The sequence below is a fragment of the Fukomys damarensis genome, unplaced genomic scaffold (assembly GCF_012274545.1).
Source record: "Fukomys damarensis isolate Sample0158 unplaced genomic scaffold, DMR_v1.0_HiC HiC_scaffold_2, whole genome shotgun sequence".
NCBI classification, from domain to species: domain Eukaryota; kingdom Metazoa; phylum Chordata; class Mammalia; order Rodentia; family Bathyergidae; genus Fukomys; species Fukomys damarensis.
In genome coordinates, this window is record NW_022900914.1 from 45,798,587 (window position 1) to 45,809,385 (window position 10,799).

Below are 10,799 nucleotides of genomic sequence, written 5' to 3' on the forward strand. Positions count from 1 at the left end.
AAACCCAGATGGCCCAAATGTGGCCTGTTCATGGGGCACAAGTCTCCTTTCTCCAGACTCCTCCATCCTTGTGCCCCAGTCAATACGCTCACAACCCCAGCCCCACCTGTGTGAGAAGACGGAGGAGAGAAAATGCTGGAGCACACCCCCAACAACACACACTGAATAAACACAAACTGGGCAAAGCTGTAGGAATTAATTTTACTGAATTTTTTTTAATTCCAAAAATTCCCAGTGTCTCAAAAGAAAACTGCAACCCTCAAATAAGCATCTATAAGTAAACAAGATAGTAACATTGGCAACAAGCCCTGTTGCCGGTGGGAAACCACCGACAAGGGGAACTCTGGCCCCCACGAGTTCTGCAATTGCTTCAGAGGTGCTATTCCTGCTCCTCCACCATTCGGTAAGTTGTGTAAGAAGCTGTTGAAAGAGCATAGGGCTGCAAGGCAGGAACCTTGAGGTCCGAACTCAAGACCATCCCCAAGTAGCTGTGTGACCTTGAGCGAGGCCCGGGCATCACCGAGCTGTCATGTTTCCACCTGTGATATGAGGGGTGGCCTTTGTTTTAACCTCCATGGCTTGGATTTCTGCTGTGTTCTCACTGCACCTGCCCAGAACCACCCAGGAAGAGCTTCACTGGTACAAATGGGAAAAAATGGCCCATCCCAATTTTTGAGTCAATCACCCCCCAATCTGGCTTAAACTTAGATGTGGATCAGTAAGGTACCACTTCCCTACTAGTCCACCAGGGAAGTTGGTAGGATGCGTCTTGGGAGGGTTACAAGGTCTTAGGAGCTCTCTCTCCCTCCAAGGTCAGAGGGCCAAAGGGGAGAAGAGAGTAAATTAGCAGGTGGAGTTGCCCTGGTAGAGCACTTAGAGGGAAGGATGTGACAGCATCTCCGAGGCAGGCTCGTTGGTATCACCCTGAGCGGTACCATCACATTGCCGTGCTGGCCTGTCCTCTATAGCTTGAGCCCAGGATGTGGGACCCTGCCTTGGGTGGTGCATCCTCCCGGAGAGCAGATTCGATCCCAAGCACCCCTGCCCTCCCAGGGAGGCAGTGGGCAGGGCACTCTGGTGCTTCCTTTGCATGAGCTCCACTGCAGGACGGGGTGTTGGCAGGGTCCCAAGCCTACAGCCAAAAAGGGATCCAAGCCCTCCTAGAGAAGCCTCCTTCCTAGAAGGATCCATGCTGTCTGACTCTCTCTATTCCTCCAGAACTCCAGGGTCTCCTCAGGAGGGTTTTCCTAGACTGTTCCTGAAGAAAACCACACACTTGTCCTAGGACAGCTGCCTTCTGGTTCCCTCTTCAGAGGCAGACCCAGGGAGCTGGAGAGCTCAGTTTGAGGGTCAGACCAACCGCAGCCCTCAACCCAGCAAGCCACTATGAGAAAGCTACTGGCCTCTCTGGACCTCTGAATCCGCCGCCATAAAATGAAAACAACAGGTCCAACCCAACACACACTGTGCGGATTAAATGAGATAAAGCTTGGAGAACGCTTAGGCCAAGCCCAGAGCCAGCTCATAGTTGTTGTGATTACACAGAGCTGCACAAAACCCACGTGGATTAGACACAGGCCTCCGCAAAAGTCTGTCAGTGACAATGGTGTTCTGGGAACAGTTTAAGGGAAAGTCTAAGGACAGCAAAACAAATGCTGTGTCCTCCCAGGAAGTGGCATGCTGTGCTTGCTTTAGAGGTTTGTGCAGCCCTCCCCTCATTGCACAACTAAGGAAACTGGAACTCCTTGACAATGCATGGTACGTGCAGGAGGTCACACGGCACGTTTGAGACAGTTTGGACAAGAGGTTCTAGCTCCTCGTTTCTTATTCACGTGGACAGATTGTTTTCTCAGCTACGTGTCCATCTCAGATGGCTGCTTGCCCTTCCCCCTCCGGTTCCAAGAAAGCCTTGGATCTGTCCTCCCTTGGGCTCCCTGCCCCAAGGATGTTTCAACCTCCGGACCCAGGGGGCTTCCAGAGCCCACCCGTCTCTTGCCTCCCTTTTCCTGGAGCTGGGTCCTAAAGGCCGCCCAAGAGGGAGGAAATGAGAGAGCAGACGGGAGAAGCAGCAGAGGCCATGTGAGGTGGGGAGGCTGGGTCCCTAGGGTGGCCTGAGGGCAGAGTCCCAGCCTCCCCAGGCTCAGCCCTGGACACTCCACCTTCCCAGGTCATCCACCTGTATTTTCCAGAAAGGACTGGCAACCTCCTGGATTCTAGGTGACCCGCACGAAAGAGCGGCCCAGTACTGACCAGATGAAACCTCCTCCCATCAGGCAAGATGGGAGCTCAGCTCACCAGCACAGGGCTGATTTCAGGCCACCTGGGGAGGTGGACTGAGGTCATTCTTCCCACACAAGGCGCAGCTCAGTCCCCTTCACAACCGTATTCGCCTAATTGTCTGACACTTTTCTTTGCTGGACTGGGTCTTGAACCCAGAGCCTTTGCACTGAGCTACATCCCAGTCAGCCGCACCCCCACCTTTTGAGACAGAATCTCACTAAATCCTTAAATCACCCAGGCTGAGCTCAAATCCTCTCGCCTCAGCCTCCCAGAGTGCTGGTATTACAGGTTTGCACCGCCACACCCAGCCTGCCCAGGGCTTTACAGAATGCCTTCACAGTCTTCTGTCAATCCCTGCTTGATTTTATGCCTGATTTTATGCCTGTTTCATGGATGAAAAAGCCAGAGCTCTAAACTGGACACAGTGGTGCAAGCCTGTGATCCCAGCTACGTGGAAGGCTGAGGCAGGATCAGCAGGCCTAGACTAGGCTGAGCAACAGGGAGAGGCCCACCTCGGAGAGGGAGAGAGACAGAGACAGAGAGATAGGAAGATGGAGGAAAAGGAGGAGGAGGAGGAGGAAAATGGCCTGGATATGTGGGCTTGCCTTGTGGCCCCTTCCTGGGTGACTCAGCACAATGCAGTCCCAGCTTCCAGACATTCACCAGACCCTGGTTGTGTCACCTCAAATAGAAACTCAGCTGCCACCAGGCATGAAAACATTCATAAGCTCACTAGCAGTTAAAATATGCCCAACAAAGCGGGGTGTGGTGGCACACATCTGTAATCACAGCACTCGTGAGGCTGAGGCAGAAGGATCATTACCGGTGTGAGGCCGACCTGGGCTCCATAGTGAGTTCAAGGCCAGCCTTAACTGCATAGGGACTCTGTCTCAAAAAGAACAAAACGCCCAACAACCTGGCATGACAGTATCTACCTATAGACCCTGATACATGGGAGGCTGAGGCAGGAGGATCACTTGAGCCCCATGAATTTGAGGCCTGCCTGGGCAACATAGCAAGACATAGGAAGAAGTGGTCTTGAATTCTCAAGAGAAAGAAAGAGGGTGGGAGGAAGAATGGGGAGACGGAGATAGAGAGAGAGAGAGAGAGAGAGAGAGAGAGAGAGAGGAAGAAAGAATGGAATGCAGAGAGAGAGAGAAAGAAAAAGAAAGAAAAGGAAGGAGAGAGAGAAAGGAAGGAAGGAGGCTCTAGAACCACATTTTTATTATTATTGCTGACATGCCTAATTTGGCAAAATCCTCCTTGATCCAGTAACAGTTTTGGTGGTAATATAATTTGATGCACGTTTTCTATATATTTTTGCACACACACACATTTATGTTTATCTCCAAAGCCTTACAAATACTCATACCCTAAATACCACATGATATCCTGGATTGGCCCTTAGAACAGGAAAAGGGCATTGTGGAAAAACAACTGAAATCCAAAGAAACGCTGGAATCTCATTAGCAGCATCATATCAAAGTTAGTTTATTAGTTTTGACTTACGTACCCTATTTAGGTATATTGATAGCATTAAGGAAGTTGGTGAAGGGTAGACGGAAGCTCTGTGCTACCTTTGCAACTCTTCGATAAATCTAAAATTGTTTCAGAATAAAAGGTTTATTAAAAAAAAAAAAAGCTCACACTCTTTTACCCAGAATTTCACTTCTAAGATTTTATCTCAGAACTTATCAGAGATGCAGATGGATGTTTGTGAATAAGGGTGTTCCATCACTAATCGCCCGGAAACTGAACTTATCCACATGTCCGAGAGTAGCAGGTTGAGTGAGTCACAGTGCCCACCGTGGTAGAGTGTAGCCAGAGACAATCATACGCGAAAGTATTTATTGATGTGGAAAATGCTTACAATAGCTGTGCGTGGTGGCTGTGCGTGTGATCCCAGTACTCAGGAGGCGGAGGCCGGAGGATCACCGCGAGTTTGAGGCCGGCCGGGGCTACACAGTGAGTTCAGGGCCAGCCTTGAACTACCAAGCAAGACCTGCGTCAAAAGAAACAAATAAAAAAATGCTTACAATAGAGAGTTAAGGGAAATGATTGGGAAACATGCCTGTATATAGTTTAAGCTCAATGTACTTTTGTTTTTGGTGCCGGGGATATAACTCGGGTCCTTGCCCTTGCAAGGCCGGTGGTAGAATCATTGAGCTAAGTCCCTGACCCCTCAATGCACTTTCTAAAACTATGCCCATAAGACAAGAAGGAAATTCACCAATTTACTGAAGGTAGTTAGTAATAGAATACATCATTTGAGTGAATCTTATTTTCTTCTGAATACATATACATATACATATATATATAATTTTCTATGAACATATGTTTATAATCAGGAAAGGGATATCCAAAATCCCTTACTCATGGCAGTTCCTCAAAAATTTAAACAAGGAATTACCATATGACCCAGCAATTTTAACTACTAGGTATATACCCAAAAGAACTGAAAATTTACATCCAAAAACAACCCCCCCAAAAAATGCCTGAAACAACAAAAAGTGTACATAAATGTTCGTAGCAACATTATCCAAAACAGCCCAAAAGTGGAAAAAATGCAGTAGGATAATCAAAATGTGGTACATTCCTGCAATGTAATACTACTGAACCACAGGAACAAGTGAAGTATGTCGGGCACCATGACACTCCCCGAGTTCAAGGCCAGCCTGGGCTACGTAGTGAGACCCTGTCTCGAAAAAATTAAAAAGAACCAGTGAAGTACTGATACACACTACAAGGGTGACCCTTGAACATGCTATAAGGGGGAAGAAAACAGATACAAATGCCACACTGAGCTGGATCTCTAACCTTTTAAATTTCTATTTTTGAGACAGGGTTTTGCTACATTGTCCAAGTGGGGCTCAAACTTGTGATCCTCCTGCCTCAACCACCTAAAGTGCTGAGATTATAGGCATGTGCTACCACCATTCAAGGCTTTGTGAAGGCTTTGTGATACTTTTTTTTTTTTTGGTACCAGGGATCAAACTCAGGCCCTTGCGCTTGCCAGGCAGGCAGTGGAACCACTGAGTCAAATCCCCGGCCCTTTTGTGATACTTTTTAAACAAAATGTCCAGAACAGGCAAATCTATAGAGAAAGAAAGTCGATTAATTGCTGCCAGGGGCTGGAGAATTGGCAAATGGCCCAAGGTTTCTTTCTGGGGTGACAAAAATGTTCTAGAATAAGACGGAGGTGATGGTTGGCACAACCTGCTGAATATACTAAAAAATACAGAATTGTACATTTTAAAGGGTGAATTTTGTGGTTTGTGGATTATATTTTAAAAAGAAAACAAAGGAAAAAGGGAGGGAGAGAAGGAAGGGAATGCTCAATACTCAAAAGCCACATTTCGCTGTTTTTCATAATTTTTAAAGTTTTATTAATATTGTATATTGCAGTACAGAATGATTACATTCATCATAGGGAATGGGTACATAACACATCTCATAATTTATTTTGTAAATAATTATTTTATTTATTTTTAGATAATGTTCAGGATGGTGAACTCCAGCTGCCTCCAAATCCAGGGCCACACAGGCAGAGCAGGTGCCGGTCGGCTCGTGTGATGGAAAGAGCCCTAAGAAAATGACTGTGACTAGCAATCTCTCCCCGTCGGTGCTCCTCTCCCTCCCTCTCACAGACCCACCTTCCCATCCACCTCCGAGGCATGATCAAAATATAGGGTGACTGCTTAATTTTAAAATGTATAACAATAAAAAACACATTGCGATTAATTCCCCTCACAATACTCCCCCTGGCTTTGAACACCCCTTTCCCGTTCGTCATTCCGGCCACTTTCGGAAGCCCTTCTGGAAGTCCTCTTTTGTGCCTGGTTTCACTGTCATGGCTGCCTCAAGGTCAACATTGACCTCTCGCGGACATTTCGACTTTAAAGAAGAGCCAGAAGTCACACGGTGCCAGACCCAGTGAGTACAGTGGATGAAGACACACAGGAATTTTTTAAGTTTTTCTTGACCTTTTATTGACTGCCCTTTTTGATATTTTTTAAAAATTTTACTTTTATTAGTACATATTTGAAGTACGTATGCTCACATTCCTGTGGGTGTGGTACACATATATCACACATCTTAATTCTTTTTTCAGCCCCCTCTTCTCCCCTAATCCCCCCATCTCTTGGTGCCCTTCCCTTTTGCCAAAGATCTATCTCTCTGCTTCTTATTATCTATTTTGCTCTGTAAGACACCCTAGTGCTTCCACAAGCCTGCCTTTCCGCTGGATGGCACTCAGCCGCAGTAGTCACTGTATTTTTCATCACAACTTGTAGACATTCACGAAACAGACTTCCAGAACCACCTCAGAAGGAGGCAAGAATGATGGGAACAGTGTGTTCGAAGTGAGGGAAAGTACTTCGAGAGGGATGCATGGCAATGTGTCCTCCGGTGTGGGAACATTTCTAAATTCTAAACATTCACTGTCCACTCTGGTCACCTCTCACACCTATCATCCACCCATCTATGTACTCACCCATTCGTGCCCCCCACCCCCGTGCCATGGCAGAATACTGGCACAGGAAGAGCGGGCAGAGCCGTCCATTGGGCCCTTTCCTTCTGGGGGCCTTGGGAACCCCCAGAGCTCTAGTTTTCAGTTATCCTCAATGCAGCTCTTTCTCTACTGGCTGGCTGAGGTCTCCTCGTAACCTCCCCGAGAACATATTTTCACAGGATTTGGCCAAGAGTAAAATAAAAAGAAGAGCTGGGTTTGCAAAGGTAAAGGTAGGAAGAAGTAAAGGAAGCTATAAACCCTGGCCTGAGGTTCCTGAAGTAGGGTACACAGGACTCTCTGAGGAGAACAGGAGCATCTGGGGAGGGTCAGGGAGGAGGAAGAGGCCCTAGGTGGGCTGGGCCTTTAAGCAAAGATGCCACCTTCCTGCTCAGGGCCAGGCTGGGCCTGGCCGGGGTGGGCTGGGTTTGAAGTGTGTTGAAACTGAAATTGGTGGAGGCATTTGAAGAATGGGGGAGGGAGGGGTGGCGGTGGTAATTGCGTTGTTCTGCACTGGAGAGCTGGCCTGGCAGGGCTCAAGGAACACCCGGGTGACCCTTCCTGTGTGGTGGTCAGCCAGCATCTCTGCCTGTCCTGCAGCTGCACCTCCCTCCTTCCTGGTGCAGCACCCCACTTTCCTGAGAGGGACTAGGTTCCGTGGGCTGTCTGGGCTGGAACCTGGAAGTCACCCAAGAAGACTGGCACTACCTCTGCCTGGCCCAAGCCCTCCCCTCATGGCCTTCCTAAAAATTTTAACTTCCTTGAAGTTCAACACTTTTTTCAATTTTATGAGTTTTCAAACTTGTCTTGTAGGTTGAAAAGATAAAAATGCTCTTTTGGGACTTAAGTTATCTAAATGCTGTTTGGGGGATTAAACTAGCAAAACCCAAACTAACACAGTGTGCAAAACATGAAGCCATGGTAATAATATTCCCACGTTGACCAAGTGTCTACCATTGCCAAGGACAACATGTGGCATATCGCACACATTTATCTAACTCTCACTCCTCAGGGCTCAGAGATCAATCCCATGGCTAGAGCTTCACAATGAAAAGAAGCGGAAAGGGGGCTCGGGTCCAGCTTGATCTGGCCTCTAACCCTAGACCCTCTCTCCTTCCTCCTTCCTCCTTCCTTCCTTCTCTCCTGCCTCACTCCATCTGTACCTCTTTCCCTCCTTTTTCTTCTTCCTTCTCTTCTCTCTGTTGTACTTCGACCTTAAGGATGGAGAACTGATTTATCCATACTCCTCAGTTCCTGGCATTTCATCATCACAGGTCCATGCAAAGCCCCTCTTGTTTTATTACCCAAGTTCTTCCTGCCTCACCAAATCACGTTCCCGTGGTCCCATGACTGCGGCTCACATGTGATAGGGACTTTAGCTGGCAGACACTCCAGAAATTTGTCAGAGTCAAGTCTGTACTTGTGTTTCCTCGAAAGATAAAATCCATTTTGAAGCTGAGCATGGTACCACACACCTGTAATCCTAGCACTCAAGAGGCTGAGGCAGGAGGATCACTACAAGATCAAGGCCAGCCTGGGCTACCTAGCAAGACCCTTTCTCCAAAACAAAACAAAAAAAAAGCCCAATCCAATTTGACCTGGGAAATTTTTCAAGGTGCCTCTGCAGTAGTTCCATTGCTTGGTTAGTCCATTGGCCCAGATATGTATTTACTCTGGACAAAGCTGTATTGTGGAATTTGTAAGAAAGAGGAAAATCCTGCCCCTGCCCTCAAGAAGTTTAAAAACTCCTTTTCAACAAATATATACAGAGCACTGATTTCATGTGCCAGATCCAGAGACAGAAAGACAACAACAGTCACTGCCCTCTGAGAGCTAAGAACCCAGTAAGGGGAAGACCAGGAAGTAATCACCACCCCGTGTCAGATGGAGGGAGGCCCGGAGACTCGGGCCACGCCGCCCAGGCGTAGCACGGACAGAAATGCTAACCACAGAAGTCACTGAAGGGCCACATCTGTCTGAGTGCAATGGTTTCCGCCCCTCACCTCAGCATTGTGTAATAATGACGGGCAGAGTTTTCATCACATTTGGAGGGGAAGTTTGGGATGGAGAGACTTAAAGTATAAACTATGTAGCATGCAGGAAATTTTATTTTTTTCATTTATTTATTCGTTAATGTTTTGGTACTAGACAGATAGATGACATTTACCACAGGGAATTTGTACCTGTACACGGTACGTCTTGCTTCTTTTTTTCCGCATTCCCCTCCCCTCCCTTCAACCCCTCTTCCCATCCTTACTTACAGAAGCTTCGTTTCCATTTTTTTCCTCATATTTCTTTTTACTTGTCCCTTCTTCCTTTCCCCCTCCTCCCTTCCTTGCTCCCCTTCCCATTTGAACATTTTCTTTCCATTTCCCAACATCTGTTAGATATTTGGTCCTTATTTACACTTTCAGGTTCTCATACCACGTTAGGGATTTAGCTCAGTGGTTCCGGTGCCCACCTCGCAAGCACAAGGACCAGAGTTCAATCCCAGGTACCAAAAAATAAATAAATATAAAAAATTTAAGATTGGCCTCTGTTTCTCACACCAGAGAAGTAATGCAGTATTTAAACATGTATGTCTGATTTATTTAACTTACAAGTATGGTCTCAAGGTGCAACCATTTACCTAGAAATATCTTAAACTTACCCTTCTTTATGGCTAAGTAGTACTCCTTATATATAAAACAAAACACCATATCTTTATCCATTCATCAGTCGGTGAGTATTTGGGTTGTTTCCAAGATTTAGCTATTACAAACTATGCCAGAATGCAGAAAATTTAAAAACTTCTGAGGAGAAGATGATCAAGGGACAGCTCAAGGGAGAAGGAAGCAATCATCCTAGACTAGATCTTTCAGAAAGTTGAGAGGGACACAGATGCAAGCCCTGGAGAAAGCAAACAGGGTGTCTGATATGAATCCCGATCAAAGGATCAGCACAGAGGTGCTTTCCACCAATCTAGGCTCTGTGTCATAACAGGAAGTTTAGTCATAGGTGAGGGTCCTCCCCAGCCTGCTGCTGCAGTTGAGAAGGCAACCCTGCTCCCAGACTCTACCAGCAAGGCACTGCTCACTAGGGGCTGCCCACAGGGGTCAAGGCCTCCCAGACCAGCAAGTCCAAGTCCACGTGGGGACACCCAGGAAGCTCCGATAACTCAGGTCTTTACGCCTTCACCAGCCCACCTGTGCCAAGCAGGAGGAAGCCCACCTTGGAAGGGTAATGGCAGTTTCCCAGACCCTTGTCCACACAGCAGGGCACAAGGGGCACCTGGGTTCGAACAGCAGTCCCCAGCCCTTCTCGCTCTGCACCTGGGGATCATCTGACCCAGAAGGTGAAGGACATGAGGGCCTGTGGGCCAGGCATTGCCCTGCTGTGTTTGCCTCCACTTCATCAGCTGGGACAGTGTGGGGCTCACTGCGAGCCAGGAGAGCGGGAGTGTTGTTAAGTCACTTGGAGAAGACCGTGGTCCTGCTCTGAGCTGGTGCTGGAGCTGAGGGAGGGTCCCCATCCATGCATGCTATTGTCCCACCCCTGCCTGTCACAGACTCAGACCCTGTGGGGCAGAGGATGGAATCATGGGTGGAGCCCTGAAAAAACCATGGGGAGGGAATGGTATCCCAGAGAGGAGGAACAGCCCAAACAGTGGGAAGGAGGAGCTTGGAAAGAGCTCTGTTCAAGTGAGAAGGCAGCGGGAAGAGGTGCTCTGGAGAATCACAGGCGCCCAACCCCGGCCAGACTGCCACCGCCTCCCCAGTTTCCCTGTTGTAGGCTCTGGCACAGAAGACAGAATGGTCCTCAAAGATCACATCCTTCTAGGCATCTCTGGGACCCCTCCTCCTACCCCCACCCCAGGGTCAGACAGCCAAGCCCCAGGATGCACAGAAAACAAGGATGGGCTTTCCTCACTCCCTTCCAGCTTCCTCTCCTTGCCTCTCAGACTGCCCTATCTTTGTCCTGGATGAGCTTTTTTTTTTTTTTTTTTTTCTCTGTGTTAAACAAACAACCCCAC

At 47.8% G+C, this 10,799-nt stretch overlaps 1 long non-coding RNA gene across 1 annotated transcript in view; it reads right to left on the bottom strand.

Moving 5' to 3' along the window:
• LOC117286363 overlaps positions 1–10,799 on the bottom strand; it is a 105,527-nt gene that overhangs the window by 5,065 nt on the left and 89,663 nt on the right. Inside the window, exon 7 of the long non-coding RNA XR_004517520.1 lies at positions 4,151–4,282. This is a non-coding gene — a long non-coding RNA (uncharacterized LOC117286363). The remainder of the gene's footprint in view (positions 1–4,150; positions 4,283–10,799) is intronic.